At 40.2% G+C, this 19467-nt stretch overlaps 1 long non-coding RNA gene and 1 pseudogene across 19 annotated transcripts in view; one reads left to right on the top strand and one right to left on the bottom strand.

Moving 5' to 3' along the window:
- The window catches only part of LOC145798625 (uncharacterized), a 217928-nt gene that overhangs the window by 176835 nt on the left and 21626 nt on the right, over positions 1 to 19467 (bottom strand). For 2 of the 19 annotated variants that reach the window (XR_014339795.1, XR_014339802.1), the window contains exons 1-2: positions 17044 to 17183; positions 65 to 228 (exon numbers count right to left, since the gene is read on the bottom strand). This is a non-coding gene — a long non-coding RNA (uncharacterized LOC145798625). Of the gene's footprint in view, positions 1 to 64; positions 5920 to 17043; positions 17184 to 19467 lie in introns of those variants that run through there. The other 17 variants (XR_014339803.1, XR_014339804.1, XR_014339794.1 and 14 more) reach the window with 16 other exon arrangements.
- On the top strand, positions 4617 to 17331 carry LOC114292878 (beta-amyrin 28-monooxygenase-like; annotated as a pseudogene).

Genomic DNA, 19467 nt, shown 5'->3' with positions numbered 1-19467 from the left:
ACATGAGATTCCTAAAAAAGGCAAAATAATAGACTAGAGAGAGACAGAGCAGATCTGATATTACCATATTAGCAGATCAGAAAGAGAGAAAGCAGATCTTATCGAAGAGAGGGCAGATCTACATCTCTTCATCATTGAGCTTCTACTCACTGTTTCCAACAATCCACATAAAAAAAATCAACAAATATCTGCAATGAATTTACTTCATAAAAATTGCAGCAACAGTTACTGCATAAAGAAACATGGAATCAATATAACAATTAGTGGCAAATTCACAACCAAACCAAAAAATTTGAAAAAAAAAATCAAAAACTTTTAACATACAGTATCAAAAACATCAATACTAAAAGAAGCCTAAGTCTGGATATGCATTGAACATAGAATGCAATTTTCAGGAGAAAGAGAATGAAGCTCATTACCTTTATGCCAAAGTGTAGTGCCAAAATGCAAGCAGAACAGATCTAAATCTTGAAGAGAGAAACAGAAATTTATAAGCAAAAAGAGAGTGAGACACAAAATCAATCAAATGATTAATCGAAATAGATTTGAATGAAAACAATTGATCGATCAATTGATTGAAAGACAATTTTGACAGGGGCTGGTCTCAGATCTGTGTTCTCCGATGTATACAATCTAAAAAAAAGAGATAGATAAACAAATTAAATACTCACAAAATCGAAAGAGAGAATCACAAATCTGGACAATCAACCTTCAAATTTGCAAGAATCAACCTTCAAATCATCGACAACCTTCATGGATTTGATGGGGGAGAGAGAGAGAGAGAGAGAGAGAGAGAAACGTAGATCATTCAACCAAGAGTGACCGAGGGCTTTCAACCTCAAGAGCCTTCACAATATCTTCTGTCCAAACTCGATATCGAGGAAACCAAGAGTTTCAGAACATGGTGGTTGTAAATTGATGAATCTGAAGTGAAGAAAGAGAGAGAGAGAGAGAGAGAGAGAGAGAGAGAGAGAGAGAGGGTTTTGAAAAGGGGATCTAAGTTTCAGAGAGTCTGGAGTGACATGGTTTTGAAAGGTCTCAAATGGCGAGAAGGTTTTAATATGAACGGGCGTGATCACTACATAGCGAAATGACGTCGTCTAACCTAGATGTAAGACAACGTTTACAAAATGTTGCGATTGACTAATCAACAAAGACATTTCAAAAAACGCTATAGTACAAACGCCGTGCAATGTACTTTTTCTTGTAGTGTCAAGAACAACCATCAATCTTAAAAAGCAACAAGAGTCTTATAAGTTATAACTTAAGGCTTCTCATAGCAATAAAAATATTCTTCATGAAAGAAAGACCTCCCTAGCCAGCAAACCAGCAACCCTACACCACCAGCAACATCAAAGAACATATCAACAGCAACAAGAAGAACAATAAAAAAGAGCCAAGCCCCCTTCGCACTTCAACCATCTTATCACTTCAATGTCTGTCAAGGTGGCTTTGAAAGAAGCTTTAGTTTGAGTTTCCTGATCCCGTCAAGGTAGCTGATAATACCAAACACTGGGTAATTGACAATAACAAAACAAGCTTTTGCCCAAAGAGCGAAACACTAGTTTACTAGGTGAATCACGTCATGAACATGCTGTTCTGAGTGGTTAAAGACCGTAGCATTTTGAGCTAACAAGATAACCATGTAGAAGAGGATCACCCAAAGTCGTTTCTCAAGGTTCCAAAAAGGAGGATCAAACCACCACATAAGAATATCAAAGAGAGAGGCAGGCAAACCGAACAAACACCACCTGCACCAGTTTAAACAACAGGACCAGCGTTCCCAAGTGAACTAACAGTGAATGAAGAGATGGTATACAGATTTGACAAATCTCAAACACATTGGACAAAGCGCTTAAGACTCATTTAGGATTACCCCTCTAAGCTAAAAATTTCCTGAGATGCTACTTTACCAAGAATAGCTTGCCAACAAAATATTGACTTTGAATAGGCAAAGATTATTCCAAAAAATAGATGCAACTTGAGAGGAGAAACCTCAAAACCACAAGATAAATTTTCATAGACATTATAAAAATATCTAATCGAATAGGTTCCATTATTTTTATCCCACTTTCATTGCAGCTTATCCTCCATATCAAGAGTCAAGCATAGCGAATTAAGTATTCATTAAATTATCCAAAAGGACATTCTCCCAAACAAATAAACTCCTCCCGAATTGCAAACACCACTTGTTCAAGCTTCCATCGAACAAAAGAACATCATTAACCATAGCAAATTTCTAAGACAAAATCAAGAATAGTCTAGGAAACTCATCTTTCAAAGATTTATCACCGAACCATAAACCATGCCAAAAAATAACTTGACGTAGACCCCTCAACCAATCATTACAGAGAATCCCTCTTGAACAATATTCCTATTTGCAATGCAAAGACATACTTGGGATCTACCAACATTAAGGTCTTATTTGATAACCCTGGCAGGAGTTGGGATTGGATTGGTAATTTGATAAGTTCCACATAGTTCGTGTTTAGTTGCACGCCAAAAAAAAAAAAAAAGGCGTGGATAAACAATCCCATTAAACAATAAATTCCCAAAAATGCACGCATTAGGAATACCATGGGATGAATTTGTCCCATGAGAACGTGTGGCAAAAGACAATTTTGCCTCTGCAATATATAAACAATAAAATCAACTTTTATGTAATGAGGTCTTACATGAAATTTCATATTTAATCTAGACAGGGTTGTATTTTTGGTTGAAATGGGATGGTGTTCAAATTCTATAACAGACGGGCTGTTCAACTTTGAAAACGTAGCCAAGGTCAAGGCCAACGGTATTCTAGTGTATAACTAACTTAATCTTAATAGTACAACAACTATTTTTGTTTAATAGTACAACAACTATTGTCTTAGTATTGAAGTAGCAAGGAAATCTTCAGCTCCCCTTGTTAGCATAAATGCAGCCTATTTTTGTTTGCATTCATTACAAAGTAAACTAAGCCTAACTAACCACGACATACTCAAAGCAACCAACAAGCTGCATACCTGGTCTTGAGAAGTAGGTTCATTCCTGTCAATAGCAAGAGCCCTCAAGTCTGCTTTAGCTCTAGATTGATTTTCATGCTAGTTCTTGCTCCAGCATGAAAGTTCCATTTTAGGGAAGGATGACATACCATGATACTTTTTTTTTTAAACTTGTATGTGGTGCATTTGTTCAATATAAATTAAGACCCTTTCCTCTGATTGGTTACTCCTCTAGGGCTTAGCTCAACCATCATTCACCTTTTACTCTCTGTCTCTCTCCAATTGTTCTCTCTTCATCATCTCTCCTTTTCAACAGTTTTTCTCTCTCCCCTTCATCGTTTGTCTTTCTCCCTTCTACTCAAACAACAACTAAGAAAGGTTTTTTAAAACTTCAAAACCCAAATGAAGTTTCTACTTTGGAAAAATGGTATAGAATGAAAACTCACTTATAATCACTCACCGTTAGTGAATGGAGAAATAAATTATAAAACTTCCATGCAAAAATCTTAATACTCAATTTTTTTTCTTGACAAAATGTCCCAAAGACTTAACATTTTCAAGGGAAAAAAAAAACTATTTCTCATCCTGTGACCTTAACAAGCCTTACTAAATTTCAAAGACTCCAAAAACAAAAACAAAAACAAAAACAAAAAAGAAGCTTCAATTGCCTAAAGACGTATTTAGCACCCCAAAAAAATTTTGAAAAACTTATTTTTTTAGTCAAAAATCTTCAAGAGCAAGACAAACATCATCATTTTATCATCAATTCCTATATTATCAAAATCATCGGTGTAAAAACGGGTGAGAGAGAGAAATGACGGGGAGAGAGAAAGCAGTGAGAGGTGAAAAAGTGGTGATGTGAAATAAGGAGATGATGCAAGGGTAAAAATTTCATATGACAATAGTTGCCGTCTCGTCGCACAATAAGAAGATTATGTGTCATTATTGTCATTTGACACCCATGACAGGGTGATTAATGGCATTTTTGAACATTAGAATTATGGCTCTTGTTTTAATGAACATAACAAATTTTAGTGTACAAATAGTTTTATAATAAAGTTTGGACCTTTGTTGCTGCTCATTGGAAATAGAGCCCCTTTTGGAAGGAGTGTTGTAGTCACTATGGAAATGTCCAAGCAACTCCTTTGTAGTTTATATGTCCAGCGAATATTGTCAACAACATCTATTCATATCACCATCATTAACTACGGAACATTGCAGGTCCTTGTCAGAAGGCAGTGCTTTAATCACTCTGGAAAAGTCTGAGCAACTCCATTATATAGCTTATATGCCAAACAAATATTGACAACATCTATTCATGTCAACATCATCAACTAAAGAAAACAAAAAGAAAATGACAATCAAGATTGTAATTACAAAGACAACAAGTATCTACAAAAAGAAAATGACAAAGCAAGATTGTAACTACAAAGACAAGAAGGGCCAATCTCTCTCTCTCTCTCTCTCTCTCTCTCTACAAAAAGAAAGTGACAAAGCAAACAAGGGCCAATCTCTCTCATTTGTTTAGGTAAAAGAAGGGTCGTCCTTACCACCTCAAAATTGCCCATGTAAGTGTAGTCTTCCACCATCTTAAAGTTTCAAAACCAATATACCACTCTATTTCCCTCAGCCATGGAATTTGTTAACTATCTGAGTTTGCTACTTTTACCTATTCCTATCTTCCTCTTCCTAACCAAGAAAACTTCCAACAAGCTCCCACTAGGTTCCATGGGATTACCCATCATAGGCCATAGCCTCAGCCTTCTACATGCCATGCAAGCGAACAAGGGTGAGGCATGGTTCCATGAAAGAATAAGAAAGTATGGTCCCATTTCCAAACTCAGCCTCTTTGGAACTCATACAGTTTTTCTCCATGGACAGGCTGCAAACCAATTTATATACATGTGTGACAGCAAGACGTTTTCCAACCAGCAACCAGCATCAATGAGGAGAGTCTGGTGAGAAAAATATACTGGAGTTGAGTGGCGAAGATCACAAGCGAATAAGGGGAGCACTTGTATGCTTTTTGAAGCCAGAAGCATTAAAACAGTATGTTGGGAAGATGGATGAAGAAGTTAGAAAGCACATGGAGATGCATTGGCATGGAAAAAATGAGGTCAACGTATGTTGCAACTACTTATGTAAATTTCAAAACTCTGGATTTAAATCCGTAGTTTTATCTAGTAACTAGTCAATAAAATTATAATGAAATGAAGATGGTCCTTTCTTTACAAAATCAAATCATGAAGTCATGAGTGGAACAAGTGACGCGCATGAGGTTTCTGTTTGGCTAGTACCTATTTGAGAATCTACAAAACCAACCACATATACACATGGAGAAATGACAATTTCCATTGGACCTTAGACATGTTAACCTACTAATTTTTTCTCCTTGCATTAATAGTATGAAACAATTTGTCGCTAATATAGGTGATGCCTTTGATGAAGATCCTCACATTCAACATTATTTGTTCACTCATATTTGGAATAGAACGAGGAACAAGAAAAGATGCACTAAGAGGTTTATTTCAAAACATGATTAAAGGAATGCTGTCAGTACCAGTGAATTTGCCTTAGCCTCCCAGCAAGGGCAAAAACGAAAACCATAGTCATCGACCTTATAAGTGAGAAGAGGGTAACCTTGGAAAAAAATGGTGCTTCCCTCATCAAGATCTCATCACTTGCTTGCTTAGCATCCGCAATGAAGACGATTCAACTCCACTGTCTGATGAGGAGATTGAGGCCAACGCAGTCATTATAATGATTGGAGGATATGACACATCCTCCATCCTCCTTACCTTCTTGATCATGCTTTTAGCCAATGAACCATCCATTTATGCTGCTATTGTTCAAGGTATGCCCCTAACTAGCTCCCTCATCATGATTCATGAGAAAGATTTAAGAACTGAAAAGATAAAAGGATACTAGAAAATAGAACATATAGCGATCCCGATTGTCCCTTTACTGTTCTGTTGTATTCCGGACTCGGTTCCGTGAGGTTGGTAGTGGTATCTATCTTGTAGTTGTCCTTTAATTCCACTTGATTGAGTTTTAGGACGTTTTGGGCAGGGTTGATACAGGTTGGTTAAGCCTTGGTCTATATCCTTGTTGCCCAGGTTTTTGGTGTTACGCTCGAGCGAGTCATTCTGCGCTCGAGCGAGGTTTGGTTTCTAGTTCAGCGCTCGAGCGGATGTTTTGACGCTCGAGCGGGGATTGCACACTCCCAGTTTCTTCAGGTCTCTGCAAAACTTCTGCAGGTGTGATTTCCACGCTCGAGCGGGTTTCTTTACGCTCGAGCGGTGGCGCTCGAGCGGGTATTCTGACGCTCAAGCGGGTAGTACCTTTTCGGTGTAAGTTCTGGGAGGAGGGAATCTACACTCGAGCGGACTGGTTTTCGCGCTCGAGCGGATGTGCTTTATTCTTGTGTCTTGGCGCTCGAGCGGGCCTTATTGCGCTCGAGCGTGTCCAGATTTTTGTTCTTGGCGCTCGAGCGTCGTGTTCTCTGCTCGAGCGGGTCATACGTATATGAGTTATCCGCTGGGTGATTTCAAATCACTTTTTGCTTTTCTTTCTCTCTCTTACTTTTTCTAAAAACCATTTTGAGAGCCTCTCTCTCTAGAAACTCCCTTCTCTCTAGGGTTTGATCTAGTTAGAGTGTCCTCTTTCTCTTCGGCCTTTGTAAAAGTTGTGTGGATCGTCGAGGGCGTCGTTTTGATCTGAAAATCTTGATCTTTGGAGCACTTTGGTTTTGGTCTCTTCTCCATCCGAGCTCTAACTTCGAGGTAGGGATATCCTACTCCTCTTTATGAGCTTTGTCTTTAAATTTTAGTATTTTGAGATGTTGGGGCTTAGTTGCAGGAATCGCGCAACCAGGTGACGAATCTCAGTGAGAAACGCGATTCCGCGTTTCTTAGAAAGAAACGTGTAAGAATCGCGTTTCTGTAGAGAGAGAAACGCGATCCTGTCCTAGATAGGATCGTTGGTGGCTTTGAACAAAAACCCTAACTGAGAGACAGAGGAGAAAGAAGGTGAAGAACCTGAAAGTCGTCTGGGTATGGCCTGCTTCTTCGCTTCGTTTTTCTTCTCTCTCTCTGGCAGATCGTCTCTCTCTCTCTCGCTCTCGCAGATCGTCTCTCGCAGTTCGTCTCTCTCTCGATCTCGCAGATCTGCTCCTTCTTGTCGATTGTCATCGTCTCCTTCGTCTTTTGCCTTCTCGCAGTTCGTCTCTCACTCTCTCTCTGGCCACCGTATATCTGATTCTAAGTAATATATAAATAAGATAAAACATATATAATATATATCATATATATTAATAATATATATAATATATGATTATATATATGATTCTCAGTAATATATAAATAATATATATAATATATTATATGATTATATATATTAATATATATATTTAAAAATAAAAAATATATATTAACACATTATTATTTAATATATATCATATATATACATATAAATATAAAATATATATATATATGAGTATATATTATACATATTAATAAAAAAACACAAACAAATATATGTAAAATAAAAAAAAATTAACAATAACACATTATTTAAAAGTATAATAAATAAAAAAATAATTAATGTGTACTAAAATAAAAATATTTATAAAAAAAATTCTAATGTGTATTAAAATATATATATATATATATATATTACCGCTCCCCGAGGCGCTCCCAACCTAAGAAACTTCTATCGGCCCACGCTTCCCCGCTCCCGCCCCCGCTCCCGCTTCGTGCAACTAAGGGTTGGGGTTGGTTTGGTAATTTTGTGAAAGTTTGGGACTTTTGTGTAAATTTACAAAAAAGTTGGGGTTTTAGCTATATAAAGCCTAGATGCATGTTTGGCATGGAAAAGTGAAATTAATGTTAAAACATTAATGAAAATGGAACCTAAGAGTTGTAATGTTAATTATGGAAAATGCCCTAATTACATTGATTGATTAATTTGTATAATTAATTGTTGGAAATTGGAAAGAGAAGGGATTAAAGGGTGTAGTTGGATCAGTTATCGCTCACCTAATTGAAATGTTGATTTAATATCCATTTTGTGCACTTACTTTCTGTTTAGAAATAACTGCTTTGGGCCATCGGTGGAGAATAGTCTTGATTGTTGTAGACAATGCATGATGATTAGGCAAACTAAAACTAATCGATTGAATGTGTCATAGAGTATGACGGTGGATTGAATACATTAATTTTATGTATTGATTGATTGTGTATAGAACCTTTGTGTTTATATGCATTGTGTGTAGAGGAGGAGATGGGGGATGAACTCCGCGGTTTAGAGGAAGATGGGGGATGTACCTCTAAACCGGATAGTGTTGGGAGGAGATGGGGGATGAACTCCGTAGATACAGCTCATATGCTTGTCTAGAGAAGTGAAGATACAACTCATAGGCTTATCTTTGAGAAGTTTAGATACAGCTCATATGCTTGTCTAGTGAAGTGTGGATACAGCTAATATGCTTATCTGTTGATGTGTAATATGCTTATCTGTTGAGGTGTTGATATAGCTAATATGCTTATCCATTAAGTAAAGATGGAAAATGAGAAGTGACATAGACTCGTATGTTATGAAATTGTGACGTGATATATGTGGATGTATCAGTGTTGGCCATCTATCAATTGCTAATCTTTTAGTCATTGTTCATAGTTGGTTTAGTATATCTCTGCTGGGCTGTGGCTCACCCTATATGGGAACATCATTTTCAGGTACAGGTAGCATGCCACTTCTAAGGACATAGCTTGGGAGGCTAGGGGCGGACACACATTTGTTGTCTTATTTCTTTTGATGTATTACATGTAAATTCAAGCCAAGGGCTTAATATGTAATTGAGTTAGTACTCTCTTTTGTAACCAAGTGTTAACTACAAAAGCTGTAAGCCCGTAGGGCATTTGCTTTTGTTGTTAATATGTAATACTTTTGTAATGAAGTACTCTGATGAATTGAAGAATGTGGATCTTTTGTATATGAATGCATGTCTATATTGATGGGTTTAATGTTTTTTTTTAGGGCGTTACAACTTGGTATCAGAGCGTACCGGGTTCGAATACTTTGGGTACGTGGGAAGTGATTAGGATCACAATGGGTTTGTCTCGCTTGATAGAGACTTAGATGTAGTGTCATATGCTACGTGCTTAATTGATAACATGTTTATGTGACAATGTGGGTATGGGATTTAATTTCTAGGATGTTGATTGGATCCTTGGGTTTCTGTGAGTCTTGTTGGAAAGGCACTTGATCAATGCTGTTTCTAACCGGAGCTCTAGTAACGCCTCGGGACAATCCTTATCCGGAAATGAAATTCGTAAGTGCTTATGTGTTTATGTGCTTACGTGGAGTGAATTACACTTGTCCATGCATTAGGACACGAGTGTTATAGCTTCGGCACATTTGTGAATGTGCTAATAGTCTTGGTTACCTTTATTAGGATGTCAGGACGAAGGCGTGGTAGGCGTGGCAGGCATGGTAGGCAGGAGGTACCTGTACCGGATGACGTTCCGGCAGTGCAGGAGGGAGTTGGTCAGGCCAATGTGGCCGAGCCAGCAGGTCAGCAGGCTATGGGCGCCTTGGCCCGAGAGATAGCGGGAGCTTTGGGTATTCTTAGAGCTGGGAATCAGGCAGCTGAGGTAGGGCCTTCTTTCTTGAAGAGGGAGTTCTTCCGGTCTAACCCAGACGAGTTTGTTGGGGATCCGAAAGAGCCACTTAAGGCTGATGAGTGGTTAGAACAAATGGAGAAGACGTTCGAGATGCTTCGCATTGAGGACGGGACTTTAAAGGTGACCTTGGCATCCTTCCAACTGAAGGGAGATGCGGGTCAATGGTGGAAGTACGAGAAGGGGAGTGTTGGTGGTGCATGGGAGGCGTTCGTGAATGCTTTCCAGGAGAAATTTTTATCTTCAGCTGCAAGGGAGAAGCTGAGGGAGCAGTTTTGCCAGCTTAAACAGCAGGGCTTGTCAGTGGCCGAGTTTGAGGCTACTTTTACTAGTCTGTCTAGGTTTGCACCTGAACTGGTGGCGTCCGAGGAACGCCGTTGCTTTGAGTTTGAGCGGAAGTTGAGGCAGGGCCTCAAGTTGAGGGTTGGTGGATCTTTCATCCGAGAGTATAGACGTTTGGTGAATGCTGCAGCTTACATAGAGCTCATGATGCAGGAGGAGGATGAGGGGCAAAGAGACTCCAAGAGGAGCCAAGATGGTCAGGATGACGGCAGGAGACGGAGGGGTCCTAACCCTCAGCAGTCTCAGGGTGCTTTGGCTAGGTCGACCTTTCCAGTGCCGAGTGCATGCTCCGGGAGAGGTAGTCAGGGGGATTTCACCTGTTACAAGTGTGGCCAGCTGGGTCACAAAGTTTCGGTTTGCCCGCAGAAGGGAGGGGGTCAGCGAGCTGCTTCTTCATCAGCTAGACCTCAGGGCCAGAGTCAGGGCAGGGGCCAGTCTTTGTCTTGCTATCAGTGTGGTAAGCCCGGGCACCTGAAGAGGTTTTGCCCGCAATTGAGTGCCACTTCGGGAGCGTCTGGTTCTAGGCAGACACAGGGATTTCAGCCAGCTCAGTCTGTGCAGGCCTCGAGGGCCAATCCGGGGGCTTCGTCGTCCCAGTCAGTGTAGCAGTCGTATGCTCCGAGGGGTGAGCAAGTAGATCAGGGGCCTACGGGGCGCGTGTATGCTGTTACCGCACAGGATCTAGTACCGGCTCCATCAGTAGTGAGAGGTACTTTTCTGTTTTGCAACTCGGTTGCTAGTGTGTTGATTGACACGGGTGCATCTCATTCTTTTGTATCTGCTGCATTTGCATCTGTTTTGGAATTGGAGTTGGCACAGTTAGCATCTCCTATTTGTGTAGTATCGCCTATTGGTGGTGAGTTGATCTTGAAACAAGGTGTTAGGGGATGTGATATAGAGGTCGCCGACCATAGGCTTCCTTTTCCTTTTGTTGTCATGCCCATGAAGGGTTTTGATGTTATTTTGGGTATGGACTGGCTATCGTCATACCGAGCTGTTATCGATTGCTACCGCCAGAGGGTCACGTTATGTACCTTGAGCGGGGAGTGGTTACATTTCTTGGGAGACCGGGTTGGTAGTGTTTTGCCACCGGGGTATGATCCACGAGGGCGGGGAAAGCTTAGTGGTCTACTTGCTAGCTTTGAGAGTGGTGAGTGTGGTGAGACCTAGATTGTTTTGCCGAGGGTGGTTTGTGAGTATTCGGATGTCTTTCCTGAGGATCTCGTTAGTTTGCCACCTCACCGAGAGATTGAGTTCTCCATTGATTTAGTGCCCGGCACAGTGCCGATTTCTATGGCACCTTATCGTTTTGCTCCAGCAGAGTTGGTTGAGTTGAAAGTTCAGCTCCAGGAATTGCTAGATAAGGGTTTTGTTCGCCCTAGTGTTTTGCCGTGGGGAGCACCGGCCCTCTTTGCTAAAAAGAAAGATGGTGCCTTGAGATTGTGTATAGACTACCGGAAGTTGAATCGGGCTACGGTCAAGAATAAGTACCCTATGCCCCGTATAGATGATTTGTTTGACCAGTTGAAGGGTTCCCGTTGTTTCTCTAAGATAGACTTGAGATCGGGTTACCACCAGTTGAGGGTCAGGGAGGAGGATATTCCTAAGACGGCATTCCATACGCGGTATGGCCATTATGAGTTTCTGGTGATGCCATTCGGGCTTACCAATGCACCGGCAGTCTTTATGGACTTGATGAACCGGATCTTTCGGGAATTTTTAGACCGTTTTGTAGTCGTTTTCGTGGACGACATCCTGATTTACTCGCCTTCAGAGGAGGAGCACGAGGAACACTTGAGAGTGGTGCTTGAGTTGCTTAGAGCCCATAGGCTGTATGCCAAGTTTGGGAAGTGTGAGTTCTGGCTAGGAGAAGTGAAATTCTTAGGCCATGTGGTATCCGGGGAAGGTGTCTGTTGATACGTCCAAGGTAGAGGCAGTGCAAGATTGGGCACAGCCTAAGAGTGTGTTTGAGATCCGCAGTTTTCTAGGATTAGCTGGGTATTACCGTCGGTTTGTGAAAGATTTCTCCAGGCTAGCTTCGCCGTTGACTAGATTGACTCGGAAGGGAGTCAAATTTGTGTGGAGTGAGACTTGTGAAAAGTCGTTCCAAGAGTTGAAGGTGAGATTGACCACCGCTCCGGTTTTGATTATTCCAGAGAGAGGGTTAGGTTATGCGGTTTATTGTGATGCCTCACGAGAGGGTTTGGGTTGTGTGTTGATGCAAGAGGGGAAAGTGGTAGCTTTTAGCACACGTCAGTTGAAAATTCACGAGAAGAATTACCCTACACACGACCTAGAGTTAGTAGCAGTGATTTTTGCCTTGAAGATTTGGAGGCACTACCTTTATGGTGAGAGGTTCGAGGTGTTCTCGGAAAACAAGAGTTTGAAGTATCTGTTTACACAGAGAGACTTGAATTTGAGGCAGAGGAGATGGATGGAGTTCATGGAGGACTATGATTTTGAGTTGCACTATCACCCGGGAAAGGCCAATGTTGTGGCCGATGCCCTTAGTAGGAAATCCATTAGTGATGTAGCTTGTATAGCCATCCGGGAATGGGAGATGTTGGGAGCACTTAGTGAGTTTGATTTGCTACTGGGCGAATCTGTTGAGGCTGCGACCTTGTTTTCTGTTGCTGCGCAGCCTACACTTGTGACTAGAGTATTAGAGGCACAGAGAGGTGACCTTGAGGTAGAGTCCTTCCGAGAGAAGATCTCCAGTGGAAAAGTTGCGAAGAGTTTGACGGTGTATCCCGACCTGAGTGTGAGATACCGAGACCGCTTATTTGTGCCGGAGTCTTGCCGAGAGGAAATACTCCGAGAGTTTCATCATTCACGTCTTGCGGTGCATCCGGGAGGTACTAAGATGTACCGGGATTTGGGTCGCCAGTTTTGGTGGCGAGGTATGAAGAGAGATGTAGCTGTTTTCGTATCGAAGTGCCTTACTTGCCAGCAAGTGAAGGCCGAGCATCAGAGGCCAGCGGGTTTGTTGCAACCCTTGCCTATTGCCGAGTGGAAGTGGGAGCATGTCACTATGGACTTCGTTGTAGGTCTTCCGAGGACTCAGCGGGGTAGTGGTGCTATTTGGGTGGTTGTAGACCGGTTGACTAAGTCGGTGCACTTCATTCCCATGAGCGTGAGAGATTCGGTAGATCATCTTGCCGACTTGTATATTCGGGACATAGTGAGATTGCACGGGGTCCCAGTGACGATTGTCTCAGATAGAGATCCTCGTTTTATTTCCAGGTTGTGGCAGAGTTTACAGAGTGCCTTGGGCACTAAGTTGACCTTTAGTACGGCTTATCATCCACAGACTGACGGGCAGTCCGAGCGTACTATTCAGATCCTTGAGGATATGCTTCGAGGGTGTGTCCTTGACCTCAGTGGGACGTGGGAGAGGCACTTGCCGTTGGTGGAGTTTGCCTAAACAACTGTTTTCAGTCTAGTATCGGTATGGCACCGTTTGAGGCCTTGTATGGTCGACCGTGTAGGTCTCCAGTGTGTTGGGCCGAGGTGGGTGATGCACCTTTGTTGGGTCCGGAATTGGTTAGGGAGACGACGGAGAAAGTTGAACTTATTCGTAGGAGGCTTGTTACAGCCTAGAGTTGCCAAAAGAGTTATGCCGACCGTAGGAGAAGGCCTTTGGCGTTTGAGGTAGGTGATCATGTTTTCTTGAAAATATCACCTAGGCGAGGTTTGATGAGGTTTGGGAAGAGTGGGAAGTTATCCCCTCGATTTATTGGGCCTTTTGAGATCCTTGAGAGGATTGGCGAGGTTGCTTATCATTTAGCGTTGCTGCCACAGTTGTCCGGAGTTCATAACGTGTTTCATGTGAGTATGCTTCGGAGGTATGAGCCGGATCCGTCGCATGTGTTAGATTGGACCGACTTAGAGGTAGATGAGGATGCCTCGTATGAGGAGAAACCGGTTCGGGTCTTGGATAGGCGGGATCAAGTCCTGCGTGGCAAGACCATCCCTTTGCTAAAGGTTTTGTGGAAACATCACGGAGTGGAGGAGGCCACTTGGGAACATGAGTTGGAGGTCCGCGAGAAATATCCAGACTTGTTTGTTGATGAGTAATCTTGTATTTAGATTATGTAATGTGGTTGGACTTAAGAGCTTTATATATGTCTTAAGTTGTAAAACATTGGTAATGTTTTGGTTTAATGGAAGTATGTTGTAGAATTTGCCTTGGTATGGGAGTTGATTGTGATATTGCATATGTTGGCTATATTGTAGAATTGGAATTATATCATGTATATTGCTTATGATATGAACTGTGAACCATGTATGTTGGAAATGGTTGGAAATGGACGAAAATTGCATGTTGATAATGCACTTGTAATATTTGTTGTGAAATGCCTCTTGAAAAGAGATGGAATTGACCGGTAATGGGTCGGGTTGTTTATTATTATGTTGTAATATTATTGAGAATCAAGAAAACCTGTTTTTGAAAAACTTGTGTTTAATTTCGGGGACGAAATTCTTTAAGGGGGGAAGGTTATAGCGATCCCGGTTGTCCCTTTACTGTTCTGTTGTATTCCGGACTCGGTTCCGTGAGGTTGGTAGTGGTATCTATCTTGTAGTTGTCCTTTAATTCCACTTGATTGAGTTTTAGGACGTTTTGGGCAGGGTTGATACAGGTTGGTTAAGCCTTGGTCTATATCCTTGTTGCCCAGGTTTTTGGTGTTACGCTCAAACGGGCATTCTACGCTCGAGCGGGGTTTGGTTTCTAGTTCAGCGCTCGAGCGGATGTTTTGACGCTCGAGCGGGGATTGCACACTCCCAGTTTCTTCAGGTCTCTGCAAAACTTCTGCAGGTGTGATTTCCACACTCGAGCGGGTTTCTTTATGCTCGAGCGGTGGCGCTCGAGCAGGTATTCTGACGCTCGAGCAGGTAGTACCTTTTCGGTGTAAGTTCTGGGAGGGGAGAATCTACGCTCGAGCGGACTGGTTTTCGCGCTCGAGCGGATGTGCTTTATTCTTGTGTCTTGGCGCTCGAGCGGGCCTTATTGCGCTCGAGCGTGTCCAGATTTTTGTTCTTGGCGCTCGAGCGTCGTGTTCTCCGCTCGAGCGGGTCATACGTATATGAGTTATCCGCTGGGTGATTTCAAATCACTTTTTGCTTTTCTTTCTCTCTCCTACTTTTTCTAAAAACCATTTTGAGAGCCTCTCTCTCTAGAAACTCCCTTCTCTCTAGGGTTTGATCTAGTTAGAGTGTCCTCTTTCTCTTCGGCCTTTGTAAAAGTTGTGTGGATCGTCGAGGGCGTCGTTTTGATCTGAAAATCTTGATCTTTGGAGCACTTTGGTTTTGGTCTCTTCTCCATCCGAGCTCTAACTTCGTGGTAGGGATATCCTACTCCTCTTTATGAGCTTTGTCTTTAAATTTTAGTATTTTGAGATGTTGGTGTTGGTTTGGTAATTTTGTGAAAGTTTGGGGCTTTTGTGTAAATTTACAAAAAAGTTGGAGTTTTAGCTATATAAAGCCTAGATGCATGTTTGGCATGAAAAAGTGAAATTAATGTTAAAACATTAATGAAAATGGAACCTAAGAGTTGTAATGTTAATTATGAAAAATGCCCTAATTACATTGATTGATTAATTTGTATAATTAATTGTTGGAAATTGGAAAGGGAAGGGATTAAAGGATGTAGTTGAATCAGTTATCGCTCACCTAATTGAAATGTTGATTTAATATCCATTTTGTGCACTTACTTTCTGTTTAGAAATAACTGCTTTGGGCTATCGGTGGAGGCTAGTCTTGATTGTTGTAGACAATGCATGATGATTAGGCAAACTAAAACTAATCGATTGAATGTGTCATAGAGTATGACGGTGGATTGAATACATTAATTTTATGTATTGATTGATTGTGTATAGAACCTTTGTGTTTATATGCATTGTGTGTAGAGGAGGAGATGGGGGATGTACTCCGCGGTTTAGGGGAAGATGGGGGATGTACCTCTAAACCGGATAGTGTTGGGAGGAGATGGGGGATGAACTCCGTAGATACAGCTCATATGCTTGTCTAGAGAAGTGAAGATACAGCTCATAGGCTTATCTTTGAGAAGTTTAGATACAGCTCATATGCTTGTCTAGTGAAGTGTGGATACAGCTAATATGCTTATCTGTTGATGTGTAATATGCTTATCTGTTGAGGTGTTGATATAGCTAATATGCTTATCCATTAAGTAAAGATGGAAAATGAGAAGTGACATAGACTCGTATGTTATGAAATTGTGACGTGATATATGTGGATGTATCAGTGTTGGCCATCTATCAATTGCTAATCTTTTAGTCATTGTTCATAGTTGGTTTAGTATATCTCTGCTGGGCTGTGGCTCACCCTATATGGAAACATCATTTTCAGGTACAGGTAGCATGCCACCTCCAAGGACATAGCTTGGGAGGCTAGGGGCGAACACACATTTGTTGTCTTATTTCTTTTGATGTATTACATGTAAATTCAAGCCAAGGGCTTAATATGTAATTGAGTTAGTACTCTCTTTTGTAACCAAGTGTTAACTACAAAAGCTGTAAGCCCGTAGGGCATTTGCTTTTGTTGTTAATATGTAATACTTTTGTAATGAAGTACTCTGATGAATTAAAGAATGTGGATCTTTTGTATATGAATGCATGTCTATATTGATGGGTTTAATGTTTTTTTTTTTGAGGGCGTTACAGAACATACTGAAAAATTATCTGCTTTGAGATTGCAGAACAAGAGGAGATTGCCAAAAGCAAGACCCTGGGGGAGCTTTTCACATGGGATGATCTTACCAAGATGAAGTACAGATGGAGAGTAGCAATGGAGACTCTTAAGGATAACCCCTCCTGGGTTCTATTCCTTCAGGAGGGTACTGAAAGATACAGAATTTGGAGGATATCTAATACCAAAAGGGTGGCAAGTATGTGCAAATATTGCTAATATTTCCACAATTGTAGATTAATTACCAAAACAAACGTGTGTAATGTAAATAAAATAATAGCTAGAAGTGACAAATTTCTGATAAACAGGTGGTATGGGCAGCAAGCATGACTCACATGGACGAGACGATTTTCCCAAATCCATCAAACATCAATCCAACACGCTTTGAGCAGCACGCACCAGCCCGTCCTTACTGCTTTGTGGCATTCAGAGGAGGACCAAGAATGTGTCCTGGGTATGAGTTTGCCAGAATCGAGACACTAGCTATGATTCATTAGTTGGTGACTCGGTTCGCATGTAAGCTTTCCTGCATTGACAATTCTTTCTGCAGAGATCCAATGCCAGTTTTCAATCAGGGGCTACCAATTCATATTAAACCAAAGAAATCTAATGGTGCGATTTAAGTTCAAATAGCTTTCATTGACTTTGATGAAAAATAATATTTCCCCTATTGAATAGACCTAATGTATCGGTTTAGTGGAAACAATTCAGTTATTAAATTAAAAAAAATAAATTAAAAAATCACTTTCTACATTTTATTAACAAGATTTTGCTGCAGCAATTGTGTGCTGCAAGGACCCTTCTTCACAAGGTCAAGGGAATCACTCCTTGACAATTTGATTGATTTTCATGTCCAAGCACTCAAAAGGAATCAGTGGGAGCATTTATGTCACTATTACCATTTTGGTTCCTTATGAAGAAAATGGTGTATAATAAAAATGCCAGTTATTTTGATGACCCTGGGCATAACACCATTTCCAAAAAGTTCAAGTTAAGTCTAAATGATATGTTGCCTTTAGTTCATTTTATCCCAGAGGAACTTTTATTGAACTTATGATATTCCACTTTATGAGTGGGGTTCTGTGACACATCTACAGGTGATCTAGCTCACCTTAACTTCTCAATGGGTAAACATGTTTCTCCACAATGATCAATTTGTCTAATCTGATGCATAATGAAATTTGGTTAAAACTTCATTTTTGCTTTCTGCCAAATATAAACTTTAAAAGAAGAAATAAAGTTTGTTAAATAACAATTCAACTGCCCACTCAATCAAACTAGAATCTAGAATTATCCCACCAAGAAGTTAGTTGGCATTTAATCTTTGTCAAGACTAGCATAATGCCTGATCCCTTTTTTCAATATAATGTGATATTGCAGAAGTACCATCTGAAGCTCATTCAAATCCCTGCTTCCACATGAATTTTTCCGGCACTAACATAATCAAATTTTATATCAATAAATTATCTAATATCCAAACACACATTAATGTATACTAATTGGGCGTTGTTTTTTTAAAAAAATTATCTAATATCCAAATGCATCTCATTCTAAGACAGGAACATATTAGACTCTGCTAACATTCCAAGTTGATTACAATGGTGAAAACACATCTAGCCTTAAAACTTCAAATCCTGTTGATCCCCATCTATTTTATGTTGATGAAAGATTTGGACGTGCAACTTAATATATCATATAAAATCCTGTATTTGATAAAATATAGACACTTCCACTATTTTTAGTCAGGAATCCTTACAACATAGAAAAGAAAATTATTTCAACAGATAGAACGAAACAAAATTCAAACTGAAACAAATAACAATCATATTACCAAATCAATAATATTAAATGTCAAAAGCACCTTTAAAGTATAGAGGCTATTACCACATTTTGGTACTCTAAAAGCTTTTTTTCTTTGATTCGTGGTATCCACCATGAGTAATGCAATTTGTTCACTTTTCTGCTTCGCCACCTTCTCCTGCTCTTCTACTTGCCGCCCTCTGTTTTAATTGGGATCCACTTTCTAGGCCAAAGCATCAACTTCCTGAGAGCACTAAACAACCCAAGGAATAGTGGCTACAAATGAGAATACAGAACATGGGCCAATTTCAAAGGTCAACCTCTTTGGCGCCCTATGGTTCAATCTATTACACGGACTCAAGTACGGGTATCGGGGTGCGGGTGCATATCTAGGGTTCGGACACCTTAAAATTGAAAATGGAAGATACGGGGATATGGATCCAAATTTGGATACGAGGGCGGGGATATAGCAAATAGTTATTTTCAAAAAATATTTATTAAATTATCATGTTAAAAACTTATCAAAATAAATTTTTAAATAATCTTTAATTAATTAAATACAGTATAAAAGTATTTTTAAATAATATTTAATTAATTAAATATAATATAAAAATATTTTTAAATAAAATTATTGTCTTTATAACGTTATTATTTTAAAAGTAATGAGGTGAGAGAGAGAGAAAAAGTTATTATTGTCTTTAAATAATAGTGGGGAGAGAGAGCGTCATTATATTTAAATAAAAATAGTGGAGTAGTGGTGAGATATTTAAATAAAAGTAGTGGATCCAACTGTTTGCTGGACTTGTGAGAGTCATTATTATCTTTAAATAATATTGGGGTGAGAGAGAGAGAAAGAGAGAGAGAACATACGGAAGAGAAGACAGATCGAGAGAGAGAGAGATAGAGAAGAAGAGATTGAGAGATGAAGAACAAGAGAGATCGAGAGAGAGAAAAACACG

The sequence above is a fragment of the Camellia sinensis genome, chromosome 9 (assembly GCF_055761805.1).
Source record: "Camellia sinensis isolate YWXY chromosome 9, ASM5576180v1, whole genome shotgun sequence".
NCBI classification, from domain to species: Eukaryota; Viridiplantae; Streptophyta; class Magnoliopsida; order Ericales; family Theaceae; genus Camellia; species Camellia sinensis.
This window is presented reverse-complemented; position numbering and strand designations above follow the sequence as displayed.